Genomic DNA, 15,791 nt, shown 5'->3' on the forward strand with positions numbered 1-15,791 from the left:
TTACCAAAAATACACCTAAACATTCTCATATTGCTTTGCAGAACCGTCTCACAGAGATATTTTAGATCAAAAAAGGAAGAGGTTGCAGGAATTGCGCATAAAGAGAGGTGCGTAATTATAATAGTCATTATTTGGAAGTTTGGGAAATATGTGTTCATGCGACACTAATATATAGGCATGTCATTGTTGTAAACATTTAATTATATATGTGTATTATATTTTAATAAATACTACTTTGTCTCATCATGTTAATTGTTCTCCATCTTATATAGAGCCAGTCAAGACCAGCACTTCAAGTGTTGCCGTTAGTACAAACACTTGTAATTCAAGTTTCACAATGGAACCTCTTCCTCCGGCAAGCAAGGCCCCTGCTGGAAGTATGTAAAAATTGAGTCTATTGTTTTATGGTGTTTTATATTCTCAGTCAAGATGTCCATTCTTACTGAGTTACGCTTGATATTTGGATTAATTTTTATGCCACGTGACTTTAGATATGACATCATAGATATATATCGCCGTTCGATTTTCGATAGTCATACACTAGTCATACACATTCAGTACATACTTGCCCGACGTACTTCTAGACATATTAGACTGATTCTGGTCGTTTGTATCTTGCAGTATTATCCGCCAGGGATGCCTTGAAGGAAAAGAGGAAGAGGTTGGAAGAGCTGAAGAAAAAAAGAAGTGAGTATTGTCCATCTCCTGGTTAACACAACATATGTATCTAATGAATAAGTGAAAGCTCTGACTAATAATTAAAATGACTAATGTAGGTTCGTTGTAGTGTTACACAGTTTAAAGTATTTATGTATAGGATGGTTTTCTGTTATCAGTTGATATTTAAAGTAATAATTTCTCTTCGACATTTTGCAGATTTATCGCTGACTGGACCTCCATCTAAAGGTGACTCTGTAAAAACAAAGAAGACGCCCACAAAAACTGCTATGATAATAGTAGAATCACCAAACATAATTGAGCATCTTCCTGTGCCAGGTAAATTCATTATATTTTATTTTATAGCAACAAAATAAAGTCGCCATTAATATCCAGACAATAATCATATCTTGTGGTGGCCTTTTCACAGCTTATGCACACGTAAAGTGCGCCACCACACGACATGGCAATCCACATATCAAACTTAGCGATTACGTCATTATTAACAACAAGATAAACTACAATTACTGACAAAGTACTGTCATTTTCTTTTTCTTTTCAGCTGCCATTCGGCCAGTGGTTAATTTTGACCTTGACCGAATCCAGATGGATAAGAAGATTGGCGAAGGTAATTTCGCCAATATCCATCTGGCCAAGGTCAAAGGTGAATTGGTGGCAATAAAACACCATAAGCCACCAACCACTGAGTCGGAGAAAGTAAGCGCAAGGAAGATGTTCAAAAATGAAATCAATATAATGACGTAAGTCTAATTATATGTTAATTCCCAATAATATGTAAATAATATAGTTTATGCAAGTGTCGAACCACGTCACGAAGTGTCGGCAAAGCGATTGCAGCTGGGAATAGTAACCCACATGTATTATATGGCTTAACAAACATATATTAGAAAAATATACACACGTTTGTGACAAGTATTCTATTTTGCTTGGCCAACAATAATCGTGCTAAAGTTCCCGTATAAAACAATTAACTCTCAGTGATTTTATTTATCAGAATCGTGAATGTAAATATAATGATATCAGGTTTAGCTCCATGCACGAATTATCGACACATTACTCAAACATGTACCAATAATTGTTTTTTTTCTTACAGTCTACTTCGTACTTCAAGAAGTTCCTGTATACAACTAATAGGTGTTGATGACGTACACAATGCATACGCTATGGACTTCTTTCCAGGTCATGATCTCGAAAAACTGGTGTATGCTAATATGGTATGTACTATTTGACTTGAAACTTGTCATCCATATTTAACCATGGTAACAACTTGATTATCGTCAAGCCTCTTTATCATCTTAGTCGTATTTTATATCCATATTAACGGCGGATTTATTGGTTTTGATATTTATAATTTCATAGACGATAATTAATTGCGATCTTTCATCAAACAACGGTAAAGTTAATATTTCACATTTTTGTTTTCATTTCACTAGCTAACTAGCCACCAGTTAAAGTTGGCATTATTGGCGACCCTCTCTGGTTTACAAAGATTGCATGATCTGGGAGTAGTCCACAACGACTTCAAGCCATCCAATGTTCTTGTAAGTATATATGTAGTAGTAGATGGACAAATAGTAAATAGACAATTATAGAGTATGCACAATGTTGGGTAGAGGCTGTCAGAAATATACTAATAAATTTTCAATATTTATTACGTTTTTGTACCAAATAACGACCAGTGAATTGAACATAATTTTGATGAGTTCGGGTGGAGTGTTTATTCAAACAATGGCCTCGTTGGATTAGTAGATTTGTTCTGCTTGATGTTTGTAAATAGTATCTCGCATATACAATATGGTTTACATTTGAAACACTATAAATAATATATGCAGAATGGTAGTGGGTAATCGTAGCCCTTGGAAATTATTCCATACAATTAGATGTTTCAGGTAATGGCCCTTTCTCGGAGTAATATCTTATTATAATCTGTGGTTCAAATTTGATTCCTTTGTTTGATTCACTATATAATGTTCATAACACTGATTTTTGATTATTTTTTTGTAGGTGAAAATCGAAAATGACGGGAAACCAAGCTGCCGCATAGCTGACTTTGGCGTCAGTGTCACCATCGGAAGCAGTGACTTCTCAGGTGCGGGCACGGTGGTGTACATGGCACCAGAGGTTATTTGCAAAAAACCTCCACCGTGTCCTGCCAAAGACATTTGGGCACTGGGGTGTTCCATGGCTGAGGTGGTGACACTGCAGCTTCCACATCTATGCGGTACGTTAGTTGGTTTCATTAAACGTATAAGAACAGATGTCGCGGTTGGCAAGGTCATCACGCCCATCAACATTAGGCACCTAGGAAGAGGAGTATATAAGGACTTGTGTATGGCTTGTTGTGCTATGGAGCCATCGTCGCGACCAACAGCTGGGGACCTCATTGATGTCATCAGGAACATCTCTCCTGATGACATCATTCAAAAACTGTAATAAATTATGTTAAAACTATAACATTGGTGTAGTGTCTTATATTTTAGTTAATGGTATCCCAGAATACATTGTGATATTTCTCTAAGTAATAAGACTATATAACGAATTATTTATGATATATACACACGACTTTTACGTAATAATGATTTTAATAATGATATAATCGTTATTCGTTTCTAATGGTGAAAACCATAAATTCCTTTTTGTTTTCTATATTTCGTAATCTTCTTAGTTAGTCAGGAATAGGTCTCGCATGTGTTCGAGGGATTATCCGGGTATTTTCACCGCCTGGCAACAAACACCTGTGAACTAGAAAACAACCGTCGAAAACCTTCATAACATTTTACTTAGGGCTAGTTGTTGAGAGTCTTTGACTCTTTACATGTGAAACATATATCAATTTGATTATTAGGGATTGTTTAAAAGTTGGAGTGGTGATATTTTCACTGGCTCTTCGGCGGTCGAATAATAAATAAGTTCTTAGACTATATATAATTTTAAATCGTTAAGGGACGAATGTACCATGATATACACAAAAACCAACGAACATTGTCGTGCGATGTATTTACAACTTCATAAAAACACACATATAGGTAGGGTTCTCCCTTAAGAAGAAATGGGAGTCAAAAGCTGCATGAAAAACCGCACCGCAAGCCATACACAAATGCTGTATGATTACGTAATGATAGTCGTGATCTGCATTGGAAAATATTTAAGTTATAACAATACATCACCAAATAATAACTTTACCATGTAAAAAATATGACAAGCATGCCAAATCAATTTCTCAAAGATATGTATGTCTTCTAGCTCAGTGATTTTTGACCGTGACCGTAATTTTCATTTTTCTCATCATGATGTTTCTTTTATTCGCCCTCCTGGCTCGTTCTGTCTTTATCTAGGTTTTCAGCAGGGCTGTAAGCAGCATCACAAAATATCGGGAATATAAATTTGCTGCAGTTGACGAAATAACTGACATAATATACATATACGAAGATACACTTTATGATGACGGCCATACACTGTATTAGCAAATCATTCTGATAATTCCCGACGTTGAGGGCGGTGATACAATTGTGGCGAAGTACTGAGACTGGGATGTGGGATTTTTATCAGGCTGTCTTAGGTGATGCCACCTCGTTCTCGCGAAATTCGCTACACAAGCGGGACGGGATTAAATTTGAAATGAAGTAAGATCGACTATGGGAGCAGCACTCGAATTTTGTATTAAAATAATGAATAAGAACAGTTTTGTTCATCTATATATCTTCATTTTTATTCGTAGCAAAATCAACTTTCTCCAAAGTAATTTGAAAAATTAGATACTTTAGAACACACAGTATGTGGTTGTTGTCACATCACAAACAGGGAATCACAGACTGAGGAGTCTGAAATCAGACCGTGAAATTTACTCCCCCAAATTAAATCCAAATCATTCGTTGCGTAAATCTATTATAAAGAACGCCATCACAGGCGAATTATTTACGTTATTTCAAGAAGGGCGTCATCTCAGTTGGACTACATATTAATGTGTCTCTAGAAAATATAGTTATTAATCGCCATAAACCTCACTAAAAATATCAGTATTAAATCTTATAGTTAAAAACTAGTGAATTTAGTGACAAACTATGCCTAACCTGTCACTAATTGCAATGAAAATCGGATCACAGTAACATGTCACAAAATAGGCAAGTAGGAGGGAGGTCATTAAATGAAATCCCGTAATTTTCTAATATTTGCTCCAATGAATGAGAAAAAGTGAGTTGTCGGCCCGTGGTAATAATATCTGTCCAACCAATGGTGAGAAAGTGCACTTGTTTGGTAATAAATGTTACCATGGCAGCCATGCATAACAAATGTATCAGGTCCCTCCTTATTCAAGTCATGCTGGTATAGAGCAGATTTTCCAAGTTTTTATTTTCACTGTATTTCTCATCGCATGTTACTTTATTTGGTACTTTATATCTTTAAAAAATAAGCATGGCTATTTTACGCTAAAAATTTACTATTTTTTTGATTTATTTATTTAATATTTATCACATAGCTTCTACATAAAAAGAAGACTAGATAACCATAACTATTCAACAGAGATTATCAAAATGAGAGCAACATGCAAGCCAGACAGAGGAATCATTTCCCTAGACCACCCTCCCTTAAGATAACTACAAGAAGGAACAAGGATTGATCACACCACATATTTGAAGTATTCTAATTTACAAAGCATTGCTGACTGGTGGGAATAATGGTCTACATACAACTATAATCACAAGAGTCTCTCACCAGTCACAATTCAGAATTAAACATATACGAATAATTAAAACATTAACTACACTTCAATCCTTTTCATGCCATGGTATATTTATTTACAATAAAACCTTCCTATTAATCATAAATAAATATTTTATAAATTTTACCCCCCCCCCCTTTTAAAAACAAGACAAAACCTTTGAATCACCAAAATATCAACTAGAAATATTACAATATATTGTTTTGATTGGGCAGATATTTCTCTGCCAATCAGGTTACAGAACAACATGGGAATAACATGTATGTCGATTGGTTAACGTAATGAAATTCTAATACTTTGAGTAAAAATTGAGAAGTAACAGAAAACCTGATACAAATAAATACTGACATTCTGAGACCACATAACCCCCTAATAAATTGTAGACCATATAAAAGCTTATCACAGTTGTATAAACATCCTGGTATATTGGCTCCCTAAAGGTCAAACATCCTGGTATTTTGGCTCCCTAAAGGTCAAACATCTTGGTATTTCAGGTCTCTAAAGGTCAAACATCTTGGTATTTTGGCTCCCCAAAGGTCAAACATCCTGGTATATTGCTCCCTAAAGGTCAAACATCCTGGTATATTGCTCCCTAAAGGTCAAACATCTTGGTATTTTGGCTCCCCAAAGGTCAAACATCCTGGTATATTGCTCCCTAAAGGTCAAATATCTTGGTATTTCAGGTCTCTAAAGGTCAAACATCTTGGTATTTTGGCTACCTAAAGGTCAAACATCCTGGTATTTTGGCGACCTAAAGGTCAAACATCCTGGTATTTTGGCTACCTCATGGTTAAACATCCTGGTATTTTGGCTCCCTAAAGGTTAAACATCCTGGTATTTTGGCTCCCTAAAGGTCAAACATCCTAGTATATTGGCTCCCTAAAGGTCAAACATCTTGGTATTTTGGCTACCTAAAGGTTAAACATCCTGGTATTTTGGCTCTCTAAAGGTCAAACATCCTGGTATTTCAAGTCTCTAAATGTCAAACATCCTGGTACTTCTGGGAATACAAATTCACAATAAATATGATTTTCATAACCATTTTACTAGTTGTAAGTCAAGTTCAATAATAGTTACACATGGCAACAACTGAGGTATAATTTTCACTGTTATAGAACAATACTCCAACGAAACACCAGGATGCGTGACCTTTGTAGATCAAGCATAAATTTAATATTTCGGATGCACATAAATTATGCACAAGCAAAGATAAACTATAATTCCCAAAGATTATCACAATAGAAACCAATGTAAAAATAAGTATGCAAGAACAAATCCTACTATTTCCATTTCCACTCTTTTACACGACAGCATGTTATCAGCTCTAGGCAGCAATAATGACCATGTGAACATGTTTAGCTTGAGCTGGCTTCAGTCAATTGTGATAACAATAAACCTGCAGGGTTGTACTATGACAGGACTGATGAGCCCTGACAATTTCAGGTTAAAACAGACTGAACTTAAAACTACATTCTGCTACAAAGTGTATAAATGCACAAGAAATAATCTCCTGTTAATCGGGAAAGCGCAGCAATATTTCAGCTCAGATAAAATGCTGTCGTGTAAAAGTAGCAATTATGTCTATACAGTGCAGCATTTAATGCATCAATAAAATAGTCCTTTTATCATATCCAAGATCTGTCTTATTAAACATCCCTTTAATGACAACCACGTTCATAATCATACAAAGTTAAAAACGCAACTCCAACACCTGATTGCTAACATAAACTGAAGATTTTCCAGTCTCTTCTTGTCATTGCTAGTCAGTTACAAGGTGCCAGGCAATAATATGTGTATTATGGATTGAAGTAAAATAGCAAACTTTACATTGTATAGTTTAACTATATACAATGGATGCTAATGCAATCGATAAACATGTGTTGTGTGTTAAATAATATCATCAATATTCTATATTTAGATGCTCTGTTTATTTTATTGGATTTTACAAATCATGATACTATTGATCAGAAATCTTGATAATGACTGTAATAACCTGCATTCAGTTAAAACAGCAGACGTTGCCTTTCTGTAATGTTAACAGTACCTCCTGTTTATACAGAAAGTGTTTGTTGTAGAAATGAATGCTTGTGTGCATGCATGCATGACTGATATATCAAGGCATACAAAGATTTCTACTAATCAAACCACCCATATACCATATTAAAACATGGTAACACACCCTTCTTTTAACTATATTCAAATGCCACAGAAAACCAGGCAATGAAACACCTCATCAATGGATGTAATAGGTTCGCTTATACATGTACAAATATATCTTTTTGTATTACTTTCCATCCAATAAAATAAGATGAAATAAAAATGTGGTACATGACCAATGCTCTGTTCCTGTAGTACACTGGTGTGATAATGATATTTTTTCTTTTTTTACACAACCCAAAATATCTACTAAAGTTGTAACTTAATGTAAATGTTTTACTGCGTCTCATCTTCTAACATTTGGTTTATTTCATCCTCACATTGTTCATTATCACCAGTGTCTTCTCCTTCAACAACTTCATATTCCTAGAGATGTGAATGAAGAACAGAGTTGAATTAATAACAAAACTCACATGTCTAGGTTCTACAAGTAACTGAGACTTGTCATTAGTGTAAAGTTGTATTACAGAAATTATCACAAACACAATTAGGTTTTGTCTGATTGACATAATTTTAGTTTATTTATTGCAAATATTAAAATCTGTGAATGTCACATAAACTTTGATTACAATTCACAAAGACGAGCCATGCATGGCACAGTCCCTGTTAGTTAACAAATTTAAGGTATACAGTTTTGTTTATAGTAATTTAGTTGGAACATAAATTTGGATCCAGAAGCTAATGCTTGATTTCGATGATTTTTTTAACATTAAAATGATTGACATTCAGTCATCTTGTATCTGATCATCAAACGAGTACTTGTCCATATTGACAGATATTGCTCTGGAACATGATTAAAACAAAATGGCCACCGATCGGTCATTTTGAATACATCTGTATATCTATGACATGATGTACAATGAATATATAAAATATATAATTAGTCAAAGCATGTCAGGGAAATGGCACTAGAACCGCATTCATTAAAACAAAATGGCCACCTGTCAGCCATTTTGAATACATTTGTTCATCTATGACATGATGTATAATAAATATATAAAATATATAATCAGTCAAAGCATGTCAGAGAAATGGCACTAGAACCACATTCATTAAAACAAAATGGCCACCAGTCGGCCATTTTGAATACATCTGTTCATCTATGACATGATGTATCTAGAATATATAAAATATATAATCAGTCAAAGCAGAGAAATGGCACTAGAACTGCATTCATTAAAACAAAATGGCCTCCAGTTGGCCATTTTTAATCCGATCTGAAAAACAAAATGACATACATCAAGGACCTATGAAGTACAATACCATATTTGAACAAAATCCATCTGTAAACAGCCGAGAATGCCAGATGATATTTCAATGATTTTTCAGTACCATGGACGTACTAGAGATGGATGCTGCACAGTATTTACTTGTTTTGATGTAAGTGCGTTGCCGCCACCAGATTACTGTTAATCCAGATCGTGTCTGCATAATTTCCTGTCCACGGGAAACGATCATGAACACGCCCGATAATAGCTCGGTTCATCTTCGTTTTGTCCCAAGCGCCCCAACGATCTGTTTGCGATCGTCGAGAGAAAACAAAATGGCGACGAACAGGCAACAGAGAAAGTTTGGTTTCGGTTGTGATTTTGTTGATCCCGACATTTTAGAACTAGACTATAATGATTTTGATATTGAAGACATTGAAACTGTCGACTCAGCTGTCCCCGAAAAGGACGAACAGCAGTATTGTTTCTCACGAGGGCCCACCATGAACGTGAAAGCTAATGTTAAAGAAGTCCTTGTTTAACATCGAATTATGGCGGCCGAACTTTCCGAAAATTTCAAGCTTTGTGCCATCTGTAAATTTCACTCGAATTGAACATAAGAAAAAAAAATCGTCATCCGCTCACACCGGGTTTACTGGCAATATTAAATTAAAATTGTTAACAAGTGCAGAAGATCGGTACAAACATGCTCGTAAACTTGCCTAGAATATACTTCGTTTCACAACTTAACATTGCACCAGCTCACGGGCAAGGTCTGTATTTTTTTGTTTTTTGACCCAATATAATATAAAATTTAAGATTTAAATCTTGTCGTGAAAAATCAAAACTAAGATCGGGCGAAATCAGCCAAGATGAAAGTACGTCTGCCTATTCATAAATTTAAGACAAGTGCAATAGAAAGACAATGCGTCTTATCAGGTGTGAATCACCGTGCAGCGTCCATCTCTAGTACGTCCATGGTATGACATATGTGTGAAGTTTGAATGTAATCGTTCCTGGTATGTCTAAGATATAGGTCTGGATGGAGACACAGATCAACACACGGACAAACAGACACACACACACACAAAGACTAATCTATAAATCTCTGTTTTCGGACTGCTTCCCAACAGGGACTACAATTATGCCTGATGACATGAACATAACTTTTTGTTTTCATAGTTTTTTGATTTTTCATTTTGATCTGCAACTAATAGGAAATTATGTTCATTTGATTCAGCAGTAAAAAAGAATTTAGAAACAAAACTTGAAATATTATTTAACAAGTCATTGAAAACGACACAGTCCCCGTTAAGTTCTCTTTGTGCTCGTCATAGTAAAGCGGAGGGGTTGTCGCGAGCGTGTCCTTGAAATTTGAGTTCCAAGTGGCATATACAACAGATTGTTTATTTACATCAAAACACGTGTTTTGTGTCATAGTAATATGGCTAAAATAAAAACAGCCGTTATTCAGCCATCTTTGATCTGATATGTATGATGTATGTGCCAAATACGAATGAAAATGGTACATAAATTGTGGAAATATAGTAGTAAGGCCAAAAAGTCAGATGGCTGTCAATCGGCCATCCTTGACCAGATTTTGAAACAAATTGTCATGGACATGCATTCTAACATGTATAAAGTACATGTATGTGCCAAATTTGAATGAAAACTGACAGAGCACGTCCAAGATACCGCATAAAAAAACAAAAACAAGATGCCTGCCAGTCGACCATCTTTGATCCAATTGCGAAATAAATCGTCATAGACATGTATCCTAACATGTATAATCTATGTACCAAATTTGAATGACAACTGACAAAGCATGTCCAAAATACAACATTTTCAAAAAACAAGATGGCTGCCAGTCGGCCATTTTGAATCGAATCGCTAAACCACTGCATGTGCATATGTCCCACATAAGGTACTAGGCACATGCAAAGAATGAACAGAATCGGTCCACAGGATTCTGAAATATGACGTTGGATAGACTGATGCACGGACAGACGGACACACGGACAGTCGGACGGACAGACTCAGGAACTCATGGACAGTCAGGGACATGTATCCTAATATGTATGATCTATGTACTAAATTTGAATGAAAACTGACAAAGCATGTCCAAAATACGACATTTTCAACAAACAAGATGGCTGCCAGTCGGCCATCTTTGATCCAATTGTGAAATAAATCATCATGGACATGTATCCTAACATTTATAATCTATGTACCAAGTTTGAATGAAAACTGACAAAGCATGTCCAAAATACAACATTTTCAAAAAACAAGATGGCTGCCAGTCGGCCATTTTGAATTGAATCGCTAAACCACTGCATGTGCATATGTCCCACATAAAGTACTAGGCACATGCAAAGAATGAACAGAATCGGTCCAAGGGATTCTGAAATATGACGTTGGATAGACTGACGCACGGACAGACGGACACACGGACGGTCGGACGGACAGACTCAGGAACTCACGGATAGTCGGGGACATGTATCCTAACATGTATGATCTATGTACTAAATTTGAATGAAAACTGACAAAGCATGTCCAAAATACGACATTTTCAAAAAACAAGATGGCTGCCAGTCGGCCATCTTTGATCCAATTGTGAAATAAATCATCATGGACATGTATCCTAACATTTATAATCTATGTACCAAGTTTGAATGAAAACTGACAAAGCATGTCCAAAATACAACATTTTCAAAAAACAAGATGGCTGCCAGTCGGCCATTTTGAATCGAATCGCTAAACCACTGCATGTGCATATGTCCCACATAAAGTACTAGGCACATGCAAAGAATGAACAGAATCGGTCCAAGGGATTCTGAAATATGACGTTGGATAGACTGACACACGGACAGACGGACACACGGACGGTCGGACGGACAGACTCAGGAACTCACGGATAGTCGGGGACATGTATCCTAACATGTATGATCTATGTACTAAATTTGAATCAAAACTGACAAAGCATGTCCAAAATACGACATTTTCAAAAAACAAGATGGCTGCCAGTCGGCCATCTTTGATCCAATTGTGAAATAAATCATCATGGACATGTATCCTAACATGTATAATCTATGTACCAAGTTTGAATGAAAACTGACAAAGCATGTCCAAAATACAACATTTTCAAAAAACAAGATGGCTGCCAGTCGGCCATTTTGAATCGAATCGCTAAACCACTGCATGTGCACATGTCCCACATAAAGTACTAGGCACATGCAAATAATGAACGGAATCAGTCCAAGGGAGTCTGAGATATGACTCCGGACGGACGCACGGACACACGGACGCACAGACGCACAGACGGACGGACGGAGACCAAATTATAAGTCCCCGTTTTCGGACTTCGTCCGAACGGGGACTAATAATTATTTAAATTATTTGGAATGGAATGACTGAACTCACTTTGAATTACACATTAAAAATTGGGTATTATCAAATAGAGGACAGCGCCCTCAGAAGACAAATGAGGAGATGTGTTTTCACCTCCAGTAATTTAAACGTTTCACAGATTATTTAAATCAGTCATTGTATGACATAAACATAGAAAACTATTAGGAGTTCTTCCCACTGAATGAATTATGACGATATTAAATCAACTAACCTGTAATTCTTGTTGTAATTCTTTTTCCCATTCCAGCACTTCATCTTCCGCATCTGTGGGAAAATATATTGTATACTGTTAGGGGTGATCTCATATTCAAACATGCCGGTCAAACCTACGAAAACCCTAACCGCCCTAAACCGCCCGAACAAAACCCAGTTTTGCGGTTTGGAAGTTTAAACAATAGACAGTGTGGTTCAGGACGACCGCACGAATTTGCATAAAAACTGTGGTTCGAATTGATCTCATTCACACCTCATTCAAGCTGTTGTTTATTTTTAGGATTGAGTTTACATTGCTTTTTGAAGACTAGATAGTTGTCTCTAAAATGTGTCGATTTATTAGTGTACAGTAGTCATTTTACCATGTGAACAGAGTGCTGAATAAATTGTTTTGTTTTGATAAACTGTTATGCTCGAGTCGCAAATTGAGCAGAGGACGTGAATCAGACTTTTCATTGGGCTGGACATTTGATATGTGTCTCTGACAGCTAATAAGTATCAAAAGACGAACATTTGTTGATACAAAGTTGCACTTGAGACTTGCGCTACTGTGTTCAAGCCTTTACTACTGTTGCGCGTTCAATTTTCTAACAGTTCTTTCAGGAGTGCGGCATCGCAAAATCTGGAAAAAACAAATGCAGCGTACGCCATGAAAATTTATTTCGATTTGCTGCACATCGGTTATTTGCAGTTTTTCTTATTCAATTTTCAGTGACAGAAAATTAAATTAAATGGACTCGCGCTGATTATTTACGACTATTCATCTGCAGACAAGACTGCTTATAAAAAACGAACCCTGACCTCTGAAAATACCTTATTCATAGAGTGCCGTGTACCAAAAGACCGTCGCCCAAGGCGACACAGTGCACGTTGCGATATAGCAATCGATGCATGCTGGGTGACAAGGGGAAATTCTGATTGAGGTAACCAAGATGGCTGCGTTGTGTGCATGATTTTCTGCGGTGTTTAAAACAACACCTCGCTGCCTACTTCTCCCACAGTCCCTCAAGGCACTGTGCTTCGATGTATTTTCTAAAATAATAGTTTATTTTTAATTAACCGGGGGTTCGAAATGTGTGCATTTTGTCACAGAAAAGTAAGATATCGGCAGCGGTAAATACCCGTAATTTCCCCGCAATGCCGTCAGCTGACAATGTTACGGTGGTCGTAGCGCCGGAGTCGTAGCATTAGCCCCAACTTTAGTTTTGACACAGTGACTGTGGTTTTCAGATGCCTTCGTAGAAAACAATGTTGCCATTATCGATTTAATACTTTCATCATATTTTGATAACTCGCAGTCTCACAGACTTTACAAACTTAACCAAAAAATGTGTTCTATGAATTTATGAACTGACATGGACACAAAACTGACCTTACTTGTTGCGGACAAAATGTACCAGTTCGCTCCATAGATAAACATATTTTACTGACTATGCCAAATATATATATAACGTAAGTAATTTATCCTAAGAAGCTGCTCATTAAAATTCTAGTGCATTTTTTCCCTGTTCTGTTTCAAACATTAATTTACCATATATATCACAATAGAGAGGGTTTATGGTATCACTTGATTCACATTTAATGACAAAATATAGCAAACCATCACGTCTGTAATTAATTAATTAATTACAGATAAATTGAATAACAACAACAATTGTATTGACTTGTATCAAAATGTAAGTTGTGGGAAACTGATTATTATTACCAATCACAGAAATAAATGAATATAATTTTCATCACACTTATAAATGACATGATGTAAATAGATTTGTGAAACAAATGCAAGTTTTTTTTTATTAGCATTTACATGTACAAGTATTGCAAAGAAAAAAAAAATCGCTGCTGTAATTCTTAAAACTTCAAAATATAACACTCAGTATGAACATGGAGCTCCATAGTATACATCTTATTTTTTTCTACTGAAACCAGGCTGAAACAGTATTGTAAGAAAAACCTAGGTTGCCCTAGGTCTGTCTTCTTTGTTCTCTGCTGTTTGTTTTCAGTGGGGGCGTTAATGGGCAGTTAATCCAGAGGTTAGGTTCAAACCAACTACTAATTTGCATATTGTAGGTCTGAATAGGGCAGGCTGGGTTTACCCAGGTTAACCCAGGTTTGACCCAGGTGTTTGAATATGAGATCACCCCTTACCATATACATTACCCTGGGTAACCTAGAAACATGTCTAAACCAAACATTTATCAATGTCAGTCCATACATTTGCCTACATGCCTAAACTAAACACCTCCAGGAATTTATTAATCTGGAAACCCTAGCTGTTGGAAAAAATTAGATAACTAGGGACACACCAATTTCCATGTAGAATCCCTAGGTAAGTGTAGAAAGATTCACAGCTAAGTTCACTAGTTTAATCGGTATTACAGTTATTTACAAAGACGGTCAATTTGGAAAAATAAAATGTAAAAAAAATGATAAAATAGTTTTTGGTGACTGAATCTTTAAAGTCAGCATATAATGGCCAATTTCCTACATTTCTATTAGTAAACCAATGATATCTTGACAAACGACCAAATCAAGAATAAAGACAGTTAAATTGTATTCTTTTACAAACAGTATTAAGAAAAACAGGCGACTATTAAGTCATTATGGACAATAGTAGATGGCTAATTAGACTACAATCACCTTCTATTGAAAAACTAGTTGAGACACTCCTGAACAGAGTATCGAGATTACTCTATACATGCAACATATAGAAATTCAAACTTGTGCTGAGAGGTGTAAGCTAGTTAACTCACCATTCTGTCCTTCTGTTTTCTCCATTCTGATTTGTATTATTCATTTCTGTATATCACCATTGTCTAGATCAGAGTTGAACACAACACTTAATAAATTTATTTGTAAGGCTGTCTGCTGGTAACATGTGTCTTCTTCCTTATCTGTCTTGCTTTGTTTGTTATCATCACCAACGATGTTAACTGCTTGTGATTGGCTGGAATCTGAACAAATTGAATAACAAAATTAAGCTTCTACAAAGTTTAGCATAGAAAATTCAACAGAACCCTGTAAACCAGAAACTTGTCTAAACAAAACACTTTTACTTGTTTCTTCATTCTTTGACAAGCTTATATAAACAAACTTTATGGACTGAATATCTGTAGACAGAAGTCATATTGGTTTTCAGTTTAGACAGGTTTCACTAAATGTAATAAATATATTTGAATATGAATCTAATACAAACATCTTTAGTATATCAGTGAACAGGAAAACATTATTTGATATCAAAACTTTATTGTAGTTACACTGTAATGTCCTTATTTATATGCAGGGTTATCAGTGTATTTAGACTATTCAATGTCATCAAAATGTCACACTCACAAGTTCAAGTGCTGAATTTGACGAGAGCTCATGGCCAATAATCCAACAGCCGCACACATTGCATTGTGTGCAAT

The 15,791-nt window shown here is 35.8% G+C and overlaps 1 long non-coding RNA gene across 1 annotated transcript; it reads right to left on the reverse strand.

Annotated features, from left to right (window-relative positions):
* Nucleotides 1–7,742: 7,742 nt before the first annotated feature.
* On the reverse strand, nucleotides 7,743–15,209 carry LOC146736581 (uncharacterized). Its single transcript, XR_014930953.1, has 3 exons — nucleotides 15,138–15,209; nucleotides 12,383–12,435; nucleotides 7,743–7,921 (listed from the first exon to the last, which is right to left on the reverse strand). It is a non-coding gene; the product is annotated as an uncharacterized LOC146736581 (long non-coding RNA).
* Between the last annotated feature and the right edge of the window lie 582 nt (nucleotides 15,210–15,791).

Source organism: Saccoglossus kowalevskii, chromosome 11 (assembly GCF_978046115.1).
Source record: "Saccoglossus kowalevskii chromosome 11, keSacKowa6.1, whole genome shotgun sequence".
Taxonomy (NCBI): domain Eukaryota; kingdom Metazoa; phylum Hemichordata; class Enteropneusta; family Harrimaniidae; genus Saccoglossus; species Saccoglossus kowalevskii.